General features: G+C 39.6%; 1 long non-coding RNA gene across 15 annotated transcripts in view; it reads left to right on the plus strand.

The window, feature by feature from the left end:
* The window catches only part of LOC144245989 (uncharacterized), a 407,049-nt gene that overhangs the window by 139,288 nt on the left and 250,785 nt on the right, over window positions 1-16,976 (plus strand). For all 15 annotated transcript variants that reach the window (XR_014954465.1, XR_014954467.1, XR_014954464.1 and 12 more), the window contains 2 exons: window positions 108-208; window positions 5,094-16,068. This is a non-coding gene — a long non-coding RNA (uncharacterized LOC144245989). The remainder of the gene's footprint in view (window positions 1-107; window positions 209-5,093; window positions 16,069-16,976) is intronic.

Below are 16,976 nucleotides of genomic sequence, written 5' to 3' on the forward strand. Positions count from 1 at the left end.
TGGTTATTATTTGTCTTTTTGCAACTGACATTACCTGTTTAATTGTTGAACGCATTTATTGGTCACTAAATCTGTACTTCTGTGGTCCCCTCCTCTGTTTTCTGCAGACCTTACACTTCATGTGGAGGACGAACTCTGTGCTGTCTCCATGGAATGGGAAGGACTTGGATGCTGCAGGAAGACTTCCCTCTTCACCCCTCATGAGCAGGTGTGGTGACCTTTGCAGTACAGGGCTGTGCATGGCCGGCAGGAAGGGTCCCTGCAGCATCCCATGCCATGCGGGGTCCCCATGCCGTGCCCTTGCACAGCACGGCTCGTGGTGCCAACTGCTCGTGGCTGCGTGGGGGCACTGGCTTTTCTAAGGGGAAGCTTCTGTGAGGAAGCTTTGGCCCATCCCTCCTCACTCTAACCCAGCACTAATCTGGGCACCCACAACGCTTGGGGGAGAGTCTGCCATGTCGTGCAAGACACAAAACTGGGTTTTCCTCAGGCTTGCAGGAAGGCTGGGACAGTGCAGGGCTGTGCAGGCTGTCTGCCCCTGTTGGCTGAGGGGTGGGGGTGTTTGCTGGCCAGCATTCCTCTACCCCAGCTGCCTGTGGCTCCAGGGAGTGACACGCAAGCCAGAGCCCCCACACCCTCATGCTGCCCTGGGCTGGCTTCCTCTAGGAGGCCGCTGGGCCTGCCTTCCAAAATGAGGCATTTCTCGTCCATCTCAACAGATCTTGGTTTAATTTGGGTGGTGAGTGTTTACAGATTATACCCTCTCCTTAATAATGCTTCTGTGACAGCTGTTTTGTCCAGCTTTCATCATGATGTAAATGTTTTTAACCAAGGAGCCTTGGATACCTACTAACATGGTATACTTTCTTATGCATTTGCCAATTTGCCTTTTATTTCTCTAGGAAACTAGCTGAATTCAATGTATAGTTTTTGCCCAAGAAGCTAGCTGAATTCATAATATATATATTTTTTTCTCTCTAGTTCTGTTTCAGGATAATGTTTAATCCACTATTTGAAGCACGTTTCTCATTCTCTTCTCTGTAATAAATTACTAAACTGAAAGAAATTGAACTAAGATCCTGTAGCTTAAATTTGCTGAGCTTTTGTTTTGAGATTGAACAGTGAATCTTAGAAAGCTTGTTTTTCATTTGTCCTGAAACCTTGCCCCTCCTGCCTCCTTCTTTTCATGCCAATAAAAGGTAACCAGAGACAGCTGGGGGCTCTCATTCTGCCTCCCTTGAATGGGAGTGTCTTCTGAATGCCTCTTTCATGTACCTGCACAGACCCTGCTCTGCTAAACCGAGGTTCTCAAAGGCTGGATAGGTTTTCATTGCTTGCATTTCTGGTCTGAAGCAGACTGAGAGAAATGAGTGTTAAGTAAACGCAGTGGCAGCCCTGCCAGCGTCAGCATTCCAGCCTGCAGGGCTGCTCCGGACCAGGACATTGCCAGCACAGACTTCTACACATCCAGCTGTCAGGGCTGTTTTACTTGCTAGCAGTTGAAAAGAAGAGGGATGCACGGCAAAGCAAAGGCAAGCAAGTCTAGTTTTTATGAGGCTGTTTATTTTTTCTATAACAAGTGTGTGGTGCCTTATGGATGTTGATTGGGAATTTAATACAGTGATAAAGTAAAATTGTAAACTTACCAAGACTCTTTTCAGCTGCCTTTGTTCTGCACCTCCAAGCATCTGAAGAAAACGTGTTCAACAGCACTCAGACACTTCTGTGAATATATACATGATCTTAATCAGCACCTTCTGCAGAGAACCGATCACCTCGGTGCAGCTGATTGAAGTTAATAGAAAATGAAGGTGTCTGTCTTTCCATAGCAGGCCTTTTGTGTGTGAAGTCAGTGTTCACAGGCTTTTAAGTGAAAGCAGGGGTTTATTTTCACCTTTATGTCAAGAGCGGTTCACAAATCCTATGTTGCAGTTTAAAGATCAAGATTTAGCAAACACTGATAGTTGACAAAAGCAGGGTGTGTATCTGGTGATTTTAGCAGTCAGGGCAAATTTCAAACACCCTGACATCCAGCTAACAGTGGAATTTACACATGGAAGGATTGTGCATTCATAACTTACTAATAACAATGTCAGGGTATTGTCTGTTGTAGCAGGCAAAAGAACCTGCACTGGATGAATTAAGCCTTTGTTTGCACAAACACCTAGGCATTGTGTAGGCAGGAAAATTTTCCCCCCTCTACCAAAATAACCTTATTCCTTTACCACACGTAGGAACTCATATCAATTCAAGACCTTCCCAAGTAAAGACAATTTTATTCAGGAGTGAGAATGTGTGCTTAAGTACTTATCTTTCGAGAAATATAGTATGGCTTATGCAGATCCTTCCACTTTACTTTCTTTCTGTTGCTGCCTCATGATCTAAAGAGGTTACTCCTGTCCCAGCTGCTTGGTCAAGGTCTTTTGCTGGGTGATGCCATTCCCATTGCTGTGTCATGTAGCTGAGGTACTGCCCTTCCTGTTTCACTTCCCCTGAGCCAGTGGCTGTAGCTGCAATGGAGGCATCTTGAGACCTGTCAGGATTACCTGGTTAGGGTACCTAGCATGGATGTACTAAAGATGACCAGAGTAGTGCAGTGGTGGTGTTAGTGTTGACTTCTCAGCCCAATATCTATTATATTAGGAAGAAAATGATAGGTGAAAAGGATTGTCAGTGTAGATGTAACTGTAGAAGTATGAATGCAGTGCACTGTGTCACCCATGACCTGTGGCAGACACAATGGGCAGGCACCAGAGATGTTCTGCAGTGGAGGTGGGCGGGAGGGCTGGTTGAGCAGAGACAGGAGGTGTGTGGCAAACAGCCCCACCAAACCCAGCCAGACATCTCCATCATGCCCTGCAGCACCATGACTCCTGTGACTCCTCACATCAGCACAATTCTGGATGCTCAGAAACATGAGCTAGAGTAGAGTAGCTTGCCCTAATAATTTTCAGCATGAGTTCTCAGAGCCTCTGAAGTAATGTTTACAAAAATGTGTCTGTAGAGTTACTAGTCTTCAGCTGCTGGTCCCAGAGGAAAATTCACATGTGGACATCAGAGTGACCACTGATGAAGAATGCAACAGCTTCTTGGAAAAGGGATGTAAAATAACTTTAGCAGGGCAGCTTTTCTGTGTACTCAAACCAGGGCTAATACACCTTGGATTTAATGTAACGGCAACTATAACTTTCTGAAAATGAAGACCATTTTCCTCTTTCCCCTTTTTTTATTCTTGCAAGTATATGCTACCACATCATTAGGATGTCTTTTTTGTTCTTTTACTTCTGATCGATGGTGCTGTGTTATTTGTTTAGTCATTATTTTTAGTTTTGTATGTATCTGTTTGTCTGTATATTGAAATGAGGTGCCATCCGGGCACCCTGATCAAAGCAAAAAGCATGAAATCCCACGTGTTGCACTTTTGAGAGCAACAACAATGAAGCTAACCTTTCACCCTTGACTTTCTTTTAACCCTAATTTTGAAAGACAGTAGCAAACAATTCAGCTAACTTTTTAAGTCAAAGAATATTCAAACTAGCTCGATTGTAATGCAATGTTCTTTTCAAGTGAATGGAAGGTCTGGAGTAATGCATAAAAACACAGAGGCTGGGTAAGTTCATTACTTTGGAGTTTCTGGTATAGCAATAGCAGTGAAATGGTTAAAAGGTTGACTTTAAAGTGGTCACAATTAGGCTTCAAAGTTAACACCCCACCCCACTGAGATGAATGAGAGCAGTTGACATTTCTGAGTGCTATTGTTTCAGTCTGGCTTGCTATAGCTTCTAAAATAAGACAACAGTACATCTGTTTACATTCTGCTTCCTCAAACCCAGATGGGCTAGAAACTTCATTGTTTTTTAAGTGGAAGCTTGGATTCTGGAGAATACAGCAATATCCACAGGGTATCTGTAGGAAGAAGAGCTGAAAGCCGCCTTAATCACAGACATCTCCCCTTTCTCTGTAAACTTCCATTGTCCCAGGACAAATCTGTAAACCACAGGGGGAAAAATAAAGTAATATATATTTGAACACTTACAACATGACATGCCCACAGTAACTTCTCATCACGTCCCTAGCATGCAAATTTTCATAAATGGATGTGGTGTTTTGAACGTTTTTCTCTTTGTAGTTTGTAGAAGGTAGAGGTCCTGCATTTTTCTGAATGTGGTAGCTTCTTTTAAACCACTCCTAACAGAAAATTCTTCTGTCTCTGGAGAAGCCAGAGTTTCACCTAGGAGGGTTTGAGACCAGGTATTACTTTGTTCTCATATGGGTAGAATCCTTTAATTTATTTCTGAGAAAGTTACAAGAAGAAGTAAGATTTTTGAGAGGAATGTTTTGCGTTTTTCTGATACTTTGGTACGGGCAGCTACATTAGCTGGAGTAAGATCTTAGGAGCTGGAATGGATGAATAAAGTTGCAAGTGGGGCCGGAATTTGGAGCAGATGGTCTCTATTACCCCATGCCTCAGTTCATGTAGGGAGTACGCAGTGTCCTCTCAGACTTTTGTTGAGGGGTCTGCACAGTGGCAAACTGCCCTCAGTAGCAGCCAGAACCCTCTGAGAGCTCCTCTGATAAAAGCGACCCATTAGATATGCTTAGACTGTAGATTGAAACCAGCTGTGAATCTGTCGGAAAGATTTTCCTCATTGTGCTTTCATCAGGGTGGAAAGTTTGCGGCTTGTTTTGCATATATATGTATTTTGGGCTTCATTGCTCTGACTTTGTGAGTCCTAGAGCCTGCCAGTGATAAGAGCTCTCATGCATACAGGCTTCTTTTGTATCCTGGTGCTCAGAGATCCTGCCTTCCTTTTGCCCATGGACAGCACAGCTTGTGCTTTGGAAGTGCCACTGGGGGCTCTCCCAAATGGTGTCTCCCAGATTTCAACCCTGGGTGAGTTGGATAGTGAAGGCAGGCATGCAATCTGTGGTTTGGACTCATGACACTTGTTTCCTGCCCAACTCCAAGCTGCATTTTCATCTGACTATAAAGCACAGTGGCCCTGAGCCTTGAGACAGCCCTGAGGTTGTCTGAGACAACTGTGGGCATTTCAAGAGTGTAAACTTGTTTCCTCTCTTTTTGTTCTCCTCAGGTCCTGTGTTATGTGGAAGCGTGCAGCAATCTGGTCTGGATGAAGAAAATACCTCAGAAAGCCCAAGAGGAATTTTTGCTTTGACAGTTTCTCTCATGAGATTTTTTCCACTTTCTAATAAAAAAATAATTTAAAAAATCGCTTTAAAAATAAAATAATGATAAATCATGCTGGGAAAACCAATTCCAATGTGATAAAACTCCTACAGTGTGAAGCAAGAACCACTCAATTCAACTGCAAAGAGAAGGGCATGATATTTAATCAGTGGTTTAGAGAACAGCATCAAATATGCATTTTTTAATATTTGTTTCTATTTTTTCTAGTCAATTTCTGACTGGATTTCTTTAGTATTAAACAGACTTGAGTTACACCTTGTGCATCTTGTGGAAGAAAATGGGTATCCTAACAGAGCTTTTGAATATAGTTAAAATGACTTCGGCAAGGCTGTAGTAGGTCAGTGGCCAAGCTTGGAAAAGAAGTTAGGTGATGTTTTGCCCAGTTCTATATATTTTAATTAGCAAACTGGCCTGCCTCCCTGAATGACAATGGCATTGTGACACCTAAATGTTCAGAAGCCTAAACTTTATATACTAACCATAACACAGAGAATTTCTCAAACAGACTCTAAGAAAATATTGCTATTGCTTCTTTACCAGTTGTGCCCTAACCCGCTTTTTGTGTGGTATTCAAGGATAATTTTGACAACAGAATTATCTTTTGGGGAATATAAAATACCAGGGATTAAAAGGGATAGATCTAGATAGGGCAGGAATTTGCCAGCAGGATGGCGTTCTAAAACAACTTCTGAAAAATTAACGTGCTATGAAAATAAATTTTTTTTTGACATCATGCTCTTCTATTTTTCTTTTAGAAAATAAAATGAAGCCTTCCATTATAGGACTATTTAGTTTTGAGTAAATAGTTTGTTTCCCTTTTGTGGTGTATTTCTTTAGTAAATTTATTTTTTGCATGCCTATTGCTCCCAGTCTCTGCTGGTCTGATCTTGCTAGCCCCCTGGTATTTGCCACTAAGACTCAGAATCATAGTTTTCTTTGAGGAGCTTGGTACATTATGGCAGTCATTGTCCCATAGAAGAGGATGAAGGATACAGACAGTCACTCCTGTGGGTCTCATGAAAAATGAAATAGGGAAAGAGCCCAACAAATTGAAACAATATTTTTCAATTCATGAATACTAAAAATTCAAATGTCTTCCCAAAATAACCCTGAAGTTTTATTTCTTATTGAAAATTCTTTTTAAAAATCCCAACAAAACAAAACAGCTGATATTTGCTTTAGCATCCCAAGTTAGGAAAAAATGTTGAATAAAAAAGTTTTTTTATATAGGATTAAATTTCCATATTTTTTCAGCTCTAATTATGATAAGGTTGTACAAGGATTAATTTTATTCTTTCTTTGTCTCATCCTTTTTCCATCCTAGACAATGAAAATAGTTTAATCTAGCAGTTTTTACATTGTGGTCTATGCACCAGAACTGGCTTGTAAAACTTTTTCTTTCAGTGGTTTTATTGTTCAAGAACTGATGCTTCTTGTTACTTCTTGCCATGCATTTTGGTTTTGTGAATGTGTATACTTAGATAAAAGAATAATACTAATCATGTATATACCTTTTGTACAGGTTTATGTTATAATTAAATAAAAATTATACCAGAACTGCAGCAGTAACAACACTTCTGAAAGGCTGAGTTAACAGGAAAAAGAACAGTTAGCAGTGAATTAGAGAAATCTGGGATGCCTTCACTTCAGATATTCAGCAAGGAAGAGGAAGCACCACAGGTAAAACATAAGATGGAGTGTTTAAACTTAGTTTAAACTTGATGGTGTAAGAACTGTGCTTTGGGCTGTTTTTCAAGGAAGGGAAAACTAATGGGGTTTTAGTTCATGGCAGGGACAAGCAAACCAAGTAGGATCAATTGCAATTTAAATAGAAAAGTGAAAGCTGCATGATCTTAGTTTCTGTGTCATACTGGTTTTTGTTTCCATGATACCTTTTACAGTTTTATTGTTCTATTGCCTCATGCTTGTTTAGTTTGAAGGTTGCTGTGTACGTGATTAGATTCACTCCCTACTGGGATATAGGCCATGATATTAAAAGTGATTGTTTACTTTGAGCACCTCCATTTTTTAAGGGTCCAAACCAGAGAAGTTTCGGAGTAGGGAAACTCAGTTGTTTGTCAACATGACATGGGAAGACAAAAGAAGAAAAAATGGGTGTGAACAAAATCCTTGGTCATTTTTCATTTTGTCGGTGTCTGATCTTTGGTTTTCTGAATCAAGCTGACAAGATTTGGGTACTGCTGTCCTGGAAACTGGAATTTGTACTGGCCATGACCCAGGCTAAAGGAATTAAAACTGAGCAGTGACATCACCCTGTCCATTTCTCTTCCCTAACCATGATGCCTTAAGTTTTAACTTTCATATTTCTCAGATTCTGTGCTGCCTAGGTGTGTAGCTCTGAGCTTCACATTAGGTGTCAGTAAGCTCTCTTCACAGGGTAGTTAGACAAAACAATCTTTTTCCAGCTTGAGACCAAGGACAACCATTTTGACCTTCAGGTCCAAAAGTATAAGCAATGAAGAACTGAGGGGGGCAAACAAGGAGAATCGGACTTCATAACCTGAAGCTGTAATTGGACAATTAACCCCAATATGCAAAGGTTCCAAAACTTATAAAAGTGTGAAACCTTGTGACCAGTCCTCCCTCTTACAGTCCTTTTGGGTCCATCTTGGGTGTAGCCCTGGCCAGGCTCTTGTGCTGCTCAAGGTGTATCCTTTTAAGACTTAATTAATTGATACCTACTTTATTCTTTTACCTCTGTCCAGTCTCTGTTCCAGGTTCAGCTTTGCAAGGCATCAATCTCCTAGCCGCCCTAGAACTTTACCAAAGATTAAGATGCAGTCTTCTGGTAAGACAGTGGTGAGATCAGTGCTGACTGTGCCATATGTGGAATAGGCATAACAGCTACACTGGATATGTATCACAAAGCATAAATAACATATGTATTCCATTTCTCTGTCCATTGTGTGGGTGAGCCTACCCAATGCAGGTGTAGCAAGAGGACATGCTTTCTAAAAGGACAGCATGAGCACGGGTGCTGTCAGGATACATGGCTTAGAATTAACTTTCCCCTCAAATTCTTTCCTGCTAATACCGAGAAGTACAGTTTGTGTACTGAAGTAACTATATTTATGAGAAATACATGAGCTGAACAACAGCAACAACAAAAAAAAGTCCTGGAAGCATTTAATTAAGTTCTAGCTTTTTTTCATTGCCTATTTTTAGGACAAGATGTCAGCTGATATAGCTCCTTTAAAAATGCACTTTGGATTAAGGGGGGAAAAAAGCTGTGAAGTCTTAATTGTTAGAAGTGCAACAATAGCTTAAAAACATACTGTAAAGCCTGGTTTGACAGCTGGAGGAAGGGATACTTTATTAATAGTTGTAAGGAATGGGTGGATAGGACCTGAAAAAGGCAACAGGGGATATAAAAAGAAGCTTTGTAATATGAAACCATTGCCAAAACCCCTCACAGAACAATTTATTAAAGAGCCTGCATCACATAAGCACCAAGTTAATACACAGTGAACAGGATTAAAAGCTTCTGACTGGTGTGCCTCACTGAAAGTGAAGGTGCACCAGTGCTGTGGCCCAGCTCTGCTGTGGCAAATCCTTTAATGGGCTGGAGAGGGGCACATGGGGCTCATTGGCCAGCAGCCTCTGATTTTGTGACTCAAAGTTTCTGTCTGGCAAGCCACAGATGACTGGCCAAAGTACTTCACTATTTTACAGTCTGCTAAGTCCCCTAAACATCCTTGCAACTGATAGCCAAATTGCTCTGCTAATATGACCTGAGACATATAACTCCAAACACTCGCTGCCTGCAGGAGGTGGCAAGGAATATCCCCCTCTACAGAGATTTAATGTAGCTAAAATATCTTCTAATTAAATTCTCAATTAAAGGACAACTGCATGTTTTCTGTGGCCAGGAGCTGACTGCATAGGAGATAATGGGAATGCAAAATCCCTCTGGTTGCTCCAGCCTCAGCTACAGGGCTTCTCTGAATCCAGACTGCCAGGATCTCTAGAGCAATGTCCCATATTAGACTATGATTGTCTGTTTATGACAGATCCAGAACACTTCAACTTTCTAGCTGTTTAAAAGAAGAAGTCCTTAGGTAAATGTCAATAACCCCCAGAATTGGGGAAAGCCTTGGAAGCAGAAGGGCTGCAGTCGTGGGGAAGTTTTGATCTTATTTGAAATCATGTATCCAAAAAATCGCTTTAGTGCAGACTTCCCATGTCATGCCGTGTTGACTCTGTGTGAGATCTGACATTGTTCTTCACTCTTTAATTACGAGAGCTCAGGAGGGCAGGGAGAAGGGAAACAAACAAAAATGTCAGCCTGATTTTTAGCATTGTACAAATTTAACCCAAGTTTCCTGTGCCAATCCTAATCCTTCCTTTCAGGTTTGTCCTTTCCATGTGGGTCAGTGGCAACTCAATTCCTGATACATCAAATCCAGAAACTTGCTGAGACCGTCAGTATCTCTGGCAGCATCACATGGAGCAGATGACACTTATTTTATCTGTGGTACATGGCAAATTTGTTCTCGGGATCAGAATTTTCTGTGGATGTGGGATCAGTGGCTTCCCTTCTCTGCTGCTCCCCTCAGTTGGAAGTGTGTTGCACTGATAGGAAGTATTATTTTTCTTCACTTTAGCTTTAACCATGTTATTTTCTTTTCCTAGAAGATTGTTTTTTTCTTTCACCAGTGATCTTAGCCAGTTCACAGTGCTGATGGGAATTTTTGCTCCTGCTAGTCTGCAGCACATGTCCTTTCTATAGTGTTTCTTTTCTTTCTGTGTATTGTACAAAGCAGGTTTCACCTTTGATAGCTATTTTTTGTTTGCATGGGGAACTGACAAGCTAGGTATTTTCATGAAGCTTTTCCGGCACAACCTTTTTACTTCACCTTCTTGCCTTCTCTGTGTGGCACCAGTACTGGGAGCAGCAGAGCTGCCGGATGAACTGGCAGATGAGCTTTTGTATTGTGTTTCAGCTGAGACCAGCCCTGCATTCATGAGGTATTTCTGAGGTTATAGGTGAAGTAAAAATGCAAATATTGTAGATATTGCTTGTGGCACTGATGAGGGGAACTGGTGTTGCTAATATGGGAGAGGAATTGCATTTCCTTGAGATGTTTGGAACTTTTTCTGCTGGATTCTTTCCTTTTCCATACAAAAGAAATGTTTAAGGGCCTACCCATTCAAATGCTGTGTAGGAACTTATCCAGCCTACTTGCAAAAAGAGGGTGATTGCATCTACACTCATTGATAATTTTCAAGGTAGAATCCATTGTGGTAGACTTGGTAGAACATGATCAGGAGGAAAGGCAGAGACAAATTCTCTTTGGTGTAACCATGGATTATAGACCCACAGTTTTCTTATCAAAGCCATGGTGGTGTATGACAGAAGGAGGGAGAACACCCCTCCTGATCCTGTGTATGGGGCATATGCTTATTATTGTTGGCACAGCCTGAAGTCTGGTTGGATTGGCTCCCCCTTTTTGCTCAGATATGCTTTTGATGATCATACATCCTACCCATGAATGCTAAATCATGGTTTGTTTCCATGTGTCAGCTGCTCCATACTGAAATGTGTTCATCAGAATTTCCAGTTTGGTCCCAGGGAGGCCTTCCTTACAGTTTTCTAAATGATGAAAAGTTAGTGTTAGAAGTGTTTCTACCCATCCTTCTAATCCACAGAAAATATGTGTTACATTAAAGGAAATATTTCAACCTTCTTTGTTCTTTTTACTCAGTTTAGGTTTGAAGGGTTTTGAGCGTTCTAGCTATGAGAGAACACATTATTGCTTCTGTATATTATTGCTGTTATAATCCAGGAGAAGCATATCAGGACCCATTCATTATTTAGCAGACTGGAAAAATTTAAAATCTAAGACATCACCTGAGGCTGAAATTGCAGTCCATCTGTCAGGAGACATCTTGCTGCTGTAGGAGAGGTAAGGCGATGCTGTGATTTGGGAAACAGTAGGACCATTACTTCCAGTGTCTGAGGCACAATCCCAGTATACAGGAGCCCACACCCTAATTTTTTTGAGGTAGGCAACTCTTAAAGTTATCTCCCTCTCTTTCCTTTGTTGGCCTTTTTACTACTTTTAGACATCAGTTACCTTTGTAAGCCTTCTTTATGGTTATATTTGCTAAAAAATGCAACTGGTTTGGATTCCCCACCTAAATAACTTGACTGAGAACCTACAATACTTGCTGTTCTCCCTCATCTTCAAAGCTAAACTACAGTTAATGAAAACTTGCAAGTGGTTGGTTTAATACACTATTATTTTGTTTTTGAGATTTTTTTCTCTTCTGCCTCTTCTCATTGCAACCTGTGCAGCTTCCTTATACTTCCTTGTATTTCTTTAAACATTATGCAGAGTAAAATATAATTTTTCACCTTACTTAGACTTTGAACCCTTTGAAATGAAATCAAGTGAGTTTGCCTGTACTTGGTTGGAAGCTCAACAGCTTCTTGTTTTGCTGTGTAGGGAGTGACATAGCTGATTAAAATAGATTTGATCTTTTGTCTCTAGATCAGCAGATGATTTTTAATCTACAGCAGCAACCCAAAGTTGTAAGGTAGCACTGCATACTTCCATAGGAACAAAAAAGTTATCACACCTGATTGAGGCTGATTTAGTTTTGTACATCCTAGTGAATAATGCAGAACAAATCTGCAGTGAGTCTGAGTGCAGCTAGGCTATTGACTTTGCTTAATTCTGCATAAGCAGAGAAGATAGAAAAAACCAAAGTACTGAAAATTTCATCCCTGTCTAAACCTAGGACTGAATATCATAAGTGCATATCTGTATCTATCTATCTATCTATATATGTATAGATGGAATTCAGTACATGTGCTCCATCAATTTTTATCTCATAGGTTATTAATATGAATTTGAACTATAATACTAAGATATACATGTAATAAACATAAGATAAAAATTAGACACAGGCAAAAATGCCTTGCAGAATTTGTGGTCTGAATGACAAGATTTACCCTATATGAATGCCTACAGTGTTGTAACTTCAGCTCATTCCTCATCAGATAGTTTAAGTTCATTCATGTCCTAATAAGTGGTAACTGCTCTAGGAAGCCCTCTAAGCTTTCTATAACCAGATGTGCCACTAGTAATCTTTCCAAAATGTGATGTCAATGGAGCTGTAGCTGGTTAAAGGGCTATGCAGGGCAAAAAGTGGTATTAGTGGCTAATAAAGGCTAATTCTTCTGCAAGCAAAATTAGCTCGCTTCACAGGCTTGTTATGACTTGAAGTGTCTGGCCGTTGAACTGTGCATCTGGCTCATTTGTTGCTCTCAAAGAGATCCCATCCTGACTGACAGCTGTACTGGACTGGAAAAAAGTAGCCCAAATGAGTGAGAACAAGAAGACTTCAGTTCGTGGGACTTTAGGACAGTAGCGATACATGCCAACAACCTCCATAAGAAAAAGAGATGAACCCAACAAGGAATGTGAGTGATAGGGGGCCTGGCTCTGGGCACTAAATTTCCTTAACTGAGCAGTTACTACTGCAGAACTTTGTGCTCATAGATGCTATAATCAATTCATGTTATACAACTACCTAAAAGACACAAATGTCCAGTAACTGGTTGCAGCAACCCTAAATAATCACTAGAAACTTAACTTCCAGTGAATTCCAAATATTGTGCTGTGATAAAGAATAGCCTAAGTTCTGTGGATGTGTATTTATTTTTACTCACTGGTTTTCTGGGTTAAATGCCACATCAGAGTGTTTTTATTACAGAGTTCCTGTTCCTGCTCAATGCAGCTGTACCTATTCTAAACTCCTTCATCAAAGGCAACCATTTCCTTTCTTTCTTAATCTCACATCAGTGTACCAAGAGCAGTTGTCCCTGGCTTCCTTAAGCTTGCCCTGCAGAAAAGCTTTCTTAAAATCTTCCCTACATCCATTCTTTCCTTTGCACATGCTTAGAAATGTGTGTGCAAGTGTATAAACATGGACACATGCATGTGCCTATGCATATTTAAATCAGTTTCTGTTTCAGCCTTGTGCATGACCAGACTGGGAAAGGACTCCTGTAAAAGACTGCTACCAAAAAGCAGCAAAATGCTTGTGAACTCGTGTGCGTCTAAAGGATTTTAACACATTCTTTATTTATGAGATGTTTCAAATTTCTGAACTCTATGATAACATTTTGCAGGCAAATGTGCACTGAGGTCAAGACTGATTATTTTTTCACTGTGGTATTGTTTTTGCAAGTGGTTTGACACTCAGTGTTAAGACAGGTCAATCAGAGTGACAGGTTGGTGATGTTGCTTTTTGTGCAATTAAGCCCTTGAATGTTGATCCTGGATTTAGAGTTTATAGAAATCACATGGAAATATTGGTTTATGCTGTTAAGTAAATTTTGGGTCCCAAACTTTTATTCATTATGAAACAGTATTTGAGTTAAAAGGAGACCTTGGACTAATGAATGAGTTTGGTTTCTGTAGCATGCCTATGACATGGCTTTCTTTGCACCAGAGGCTTCTGTGAAGTGCTGGCTACTGGTTTGGAGACACTGGAAAGGGAAACCTCTCAAGAGAAGACCCATAAGTCCAACTTGTCATGGCAAAAATGACAAAGAAGAACTTCTATAGAAATTGAGGCTTCAAATCGGACTTTTCAATCTGTATTATTTTTGTTCCTTGTGAAGTTTTTCTTTTGATTAGCCATAGCTGGGTACAGCTTGGATGCCCAATCTTGTGAGAGGGTGAGAGATGGTGAGAGACAGTAATATAAATAATCTTTGCTTACCAAGGATCTCAGGAAATCATGCAAGGGGAAAATCCCAGTATTTTCTTTTCACACCAAAAGGAATTTTTCTCACACATAAAAAAAAAAGAAAAAAAACATACTCAAGAATCTTGTAGAGCATAGTCTAATATATGTTGTTTAATGGTGACTTTTCACACTGGAAATAAAATTAGAAATTATAGAAAAGAGATCTTGTAACAACAGGTATGATAGACAGGAGAACTGGAGCTAACATTGGGCTCAGAACAAGACTACCCAGTCAGGGATGCATTTGAGGAGGTAAGTTTCTCCATGGTACATGAGAGATTGGTGCTGAAGTGTGTCCCCTCTGCTTAGATGCCATCACAATTAGAATATGGCAGGAATGTGTTAATGCTGCAGACCATACTCGGGCTTCAGGAGACAGTCATTCCTCTAAATTTTAGGTATAGAAGTATTAGTACCATGCATTACCAGCAAAGATCTGTAGAAAATTTCTACAGATACCTCGACTGAAAAGTGAGAATAATCTGTTTGATGCTGAATCAGACAGTTTCTCTGTAAGGAAACAAACAAGTGCTGTAATAATGTAGGACGTGGCATCTTCCTGCCATTAGCAGTGTTCTTTCTGTCAGGTTGGATCCCCTAGTAGAATAAATCTCAAATTCATTAAGGGGAGTGGTAGGTTGGGATGCTTTCATCCTTTACACATTATGGTCATTGTGGCCAGAGTTGTTATCTGTCCTTCTCCTTTGCCTGCTGAGGAAATTCAGCTCTATATGAATATTCTTGATTGTGTTCTGCTGGTATCACTCTATCTCCATGGTTTCAGTTATTCTTGGTACCCCTGTTATCAAAAGTAAAAATGCTGCTCAAACTTTGTTTTTTGCTTCTTCAATCTCCCTAATTTCTTCTACTGTAATGCCACATCTGCACTTTTTGTTTATCCTTTTTTGTTTTTCACTCTGTGAAGCTGGTTTTGTGCAAAAACACCATGCCACAGCAACAGCCAGCAGTGATGCAGTTGCCCCAGTGCTAAGCTGATAACACAGAGAGAGCTGAAGCATTTCTACTTTTGTTCTTTGAACTCATTCTCAGAGCTGGTTTCATGATTTGTTTCATTAGCATTGATTTGCTTTGTGCTCTTGAGTGCAATTGCTCATTTGGTAAGAGTTAGAGCAGCTACATCTCCATTTTTCCCTAGCTTAAGCATAGCAGCAGTAATGGCCACCTCTCCCTGTTTTTTCCTTGGCAAATTTCCCAGAAAGATGTGTACTTAATTGTAATTTGCTCTCTGTGGTCAGCAGCAATATCTCATCTTTTAGTAACTCAACAGCACCACTGTATTTAACTCTGTGTGTGTCTGATCTCATACAGAGTAACCCTGTATTTCAATTAGGCTGACTATATGCAGCAGAGATGTTCACATTTATTGTTATACAATTAATTCCTCTGTCATTTGCTGCTTCATCTGCTTTTCATGACTTAAACAAAAAAAATAAACCACCACTTTATCTTGGAAAAATACCATTTTCTGAGGAAGGCTTCATCTGTGCATCTCGTGTATCTTATTAAAGCTGGTTTTGAATTTTAGGTAGACAAGCAATTTTCTGTCAAAACTCTTCAAAAGAAAGTATGAAATGTCCAGATTGTAAATCCAGGAGTGGCACAAAAGGGAGAATTTGAGACCTGCGATGTGAAATAGGAATATTTTAGTCCAACCTCCCCTATTTCCATTCTGGTGCTAAATATACTGCTGACATCCTTTCAAGAAAAGAAACACACTGGGCTTGGACATCAGTGTTTTTGGCAGAGTGACAGGCACCCTTAGTTTAGGTTTAGTTTAATTTCTGTAAATTTCTTTGATAATACTTGAAAAAAAAGTCAAATTATTGTATTTGTGACTTTGATGGTGATGTTTGGCAAATACCAGATCATCTTAATAAAATGTTGAATTTTAAAGCCAACACTTAAATTAAAAATATATTTCATATAAATGAAACTGACAACTTTCATTCCAGGTACATTTCATGCTCTTCAGGAACTCCTGTCCTACATAAGAAAAATAAAACATCTGAGATGCATTAATAACTATTGTAAAGTAAGAAAGTAACTGTTGTAAGGTAAGAAGTAAAAAGAAACATTTGATCACCTAAGTCAGCAATCCTTTGCTAGACACTGTTGGATTGTATTTTATGTGGGAGACAGATAACCAACTCTGTGTGTCCTGGAATGAGCTTTCCCTACTGTTGGTCATGTGTAGTTTGTTTTTTCATATCTTTATCCTCACGGAATGTAAGGAAAAGTCATAATGTTGAAAAAAGCCAAAGAAACAAATTCTGATTGAAATTCAACTAGAAACTCAACTTGAGTTTTTTTGTGTGTGTAAAAATAGGATGTTGATATTGAAATATTATTATCCATCTTTTCCAGATTTCATATCTTTCACCTATCCCCATATTTCACATCCAGTTTTATAATCATGCTTGGTCATCCCCAAACTGAATTTTTGGGGAAGTGTGTGATTTGTCACTTTGAACAGAAAATCCATCCAGTTTTGTAAATAGCACCTCATAAGGAGTTTGTGGTAGCTTCTGAAATATTCCTGTGTGAATGAGAGGACTTCTGAGCTTTTATATGTAACTCTGCTTTGTTTGACAATACTTAGCAAACACGATTCCTGATAAAATGATGATTTCTTTACAGCAAGCTTTTCAAGATCTCTTTTAGAATCCCTTTCTATTGCTGTTCAATGAATAGCTCAACTCTCTTTTAAAGGCTTTTATCTCAATGTTATAGTTAATTAATTTAAAATTTAAAATTTTCATCTTTAAGGAGTTTTAAAATATTAAATATTGGATGTAAGTTGCTTATGAAATCAAGTAGTTTTTGTTACTGTGATTTATTTCAACATGTTTTGCATAAACAGGAAGTTTCATTAAATAATTATTAATGTATTGCAGAGTAGTAATACTTTTGGTACTTTTTTTATAAGACTTAAAATGCTGCCTCAATACATGTGGATTCCTAG

Source organism: Lonchura striata, chromosome 3, assembly GCF_050655825.1.
Source record: "Lonchura striata isolate lonStrDom1 chromosome 3, ASM5065582v1, whole genome shotgun sequence".
Taxonomy (NCBI): domain Eukaryota; kingdom Metazoa; phylum Chordata; class Aves; order Passeriformes; family Estrildidae; genus Lonchura; species Lonchura striata.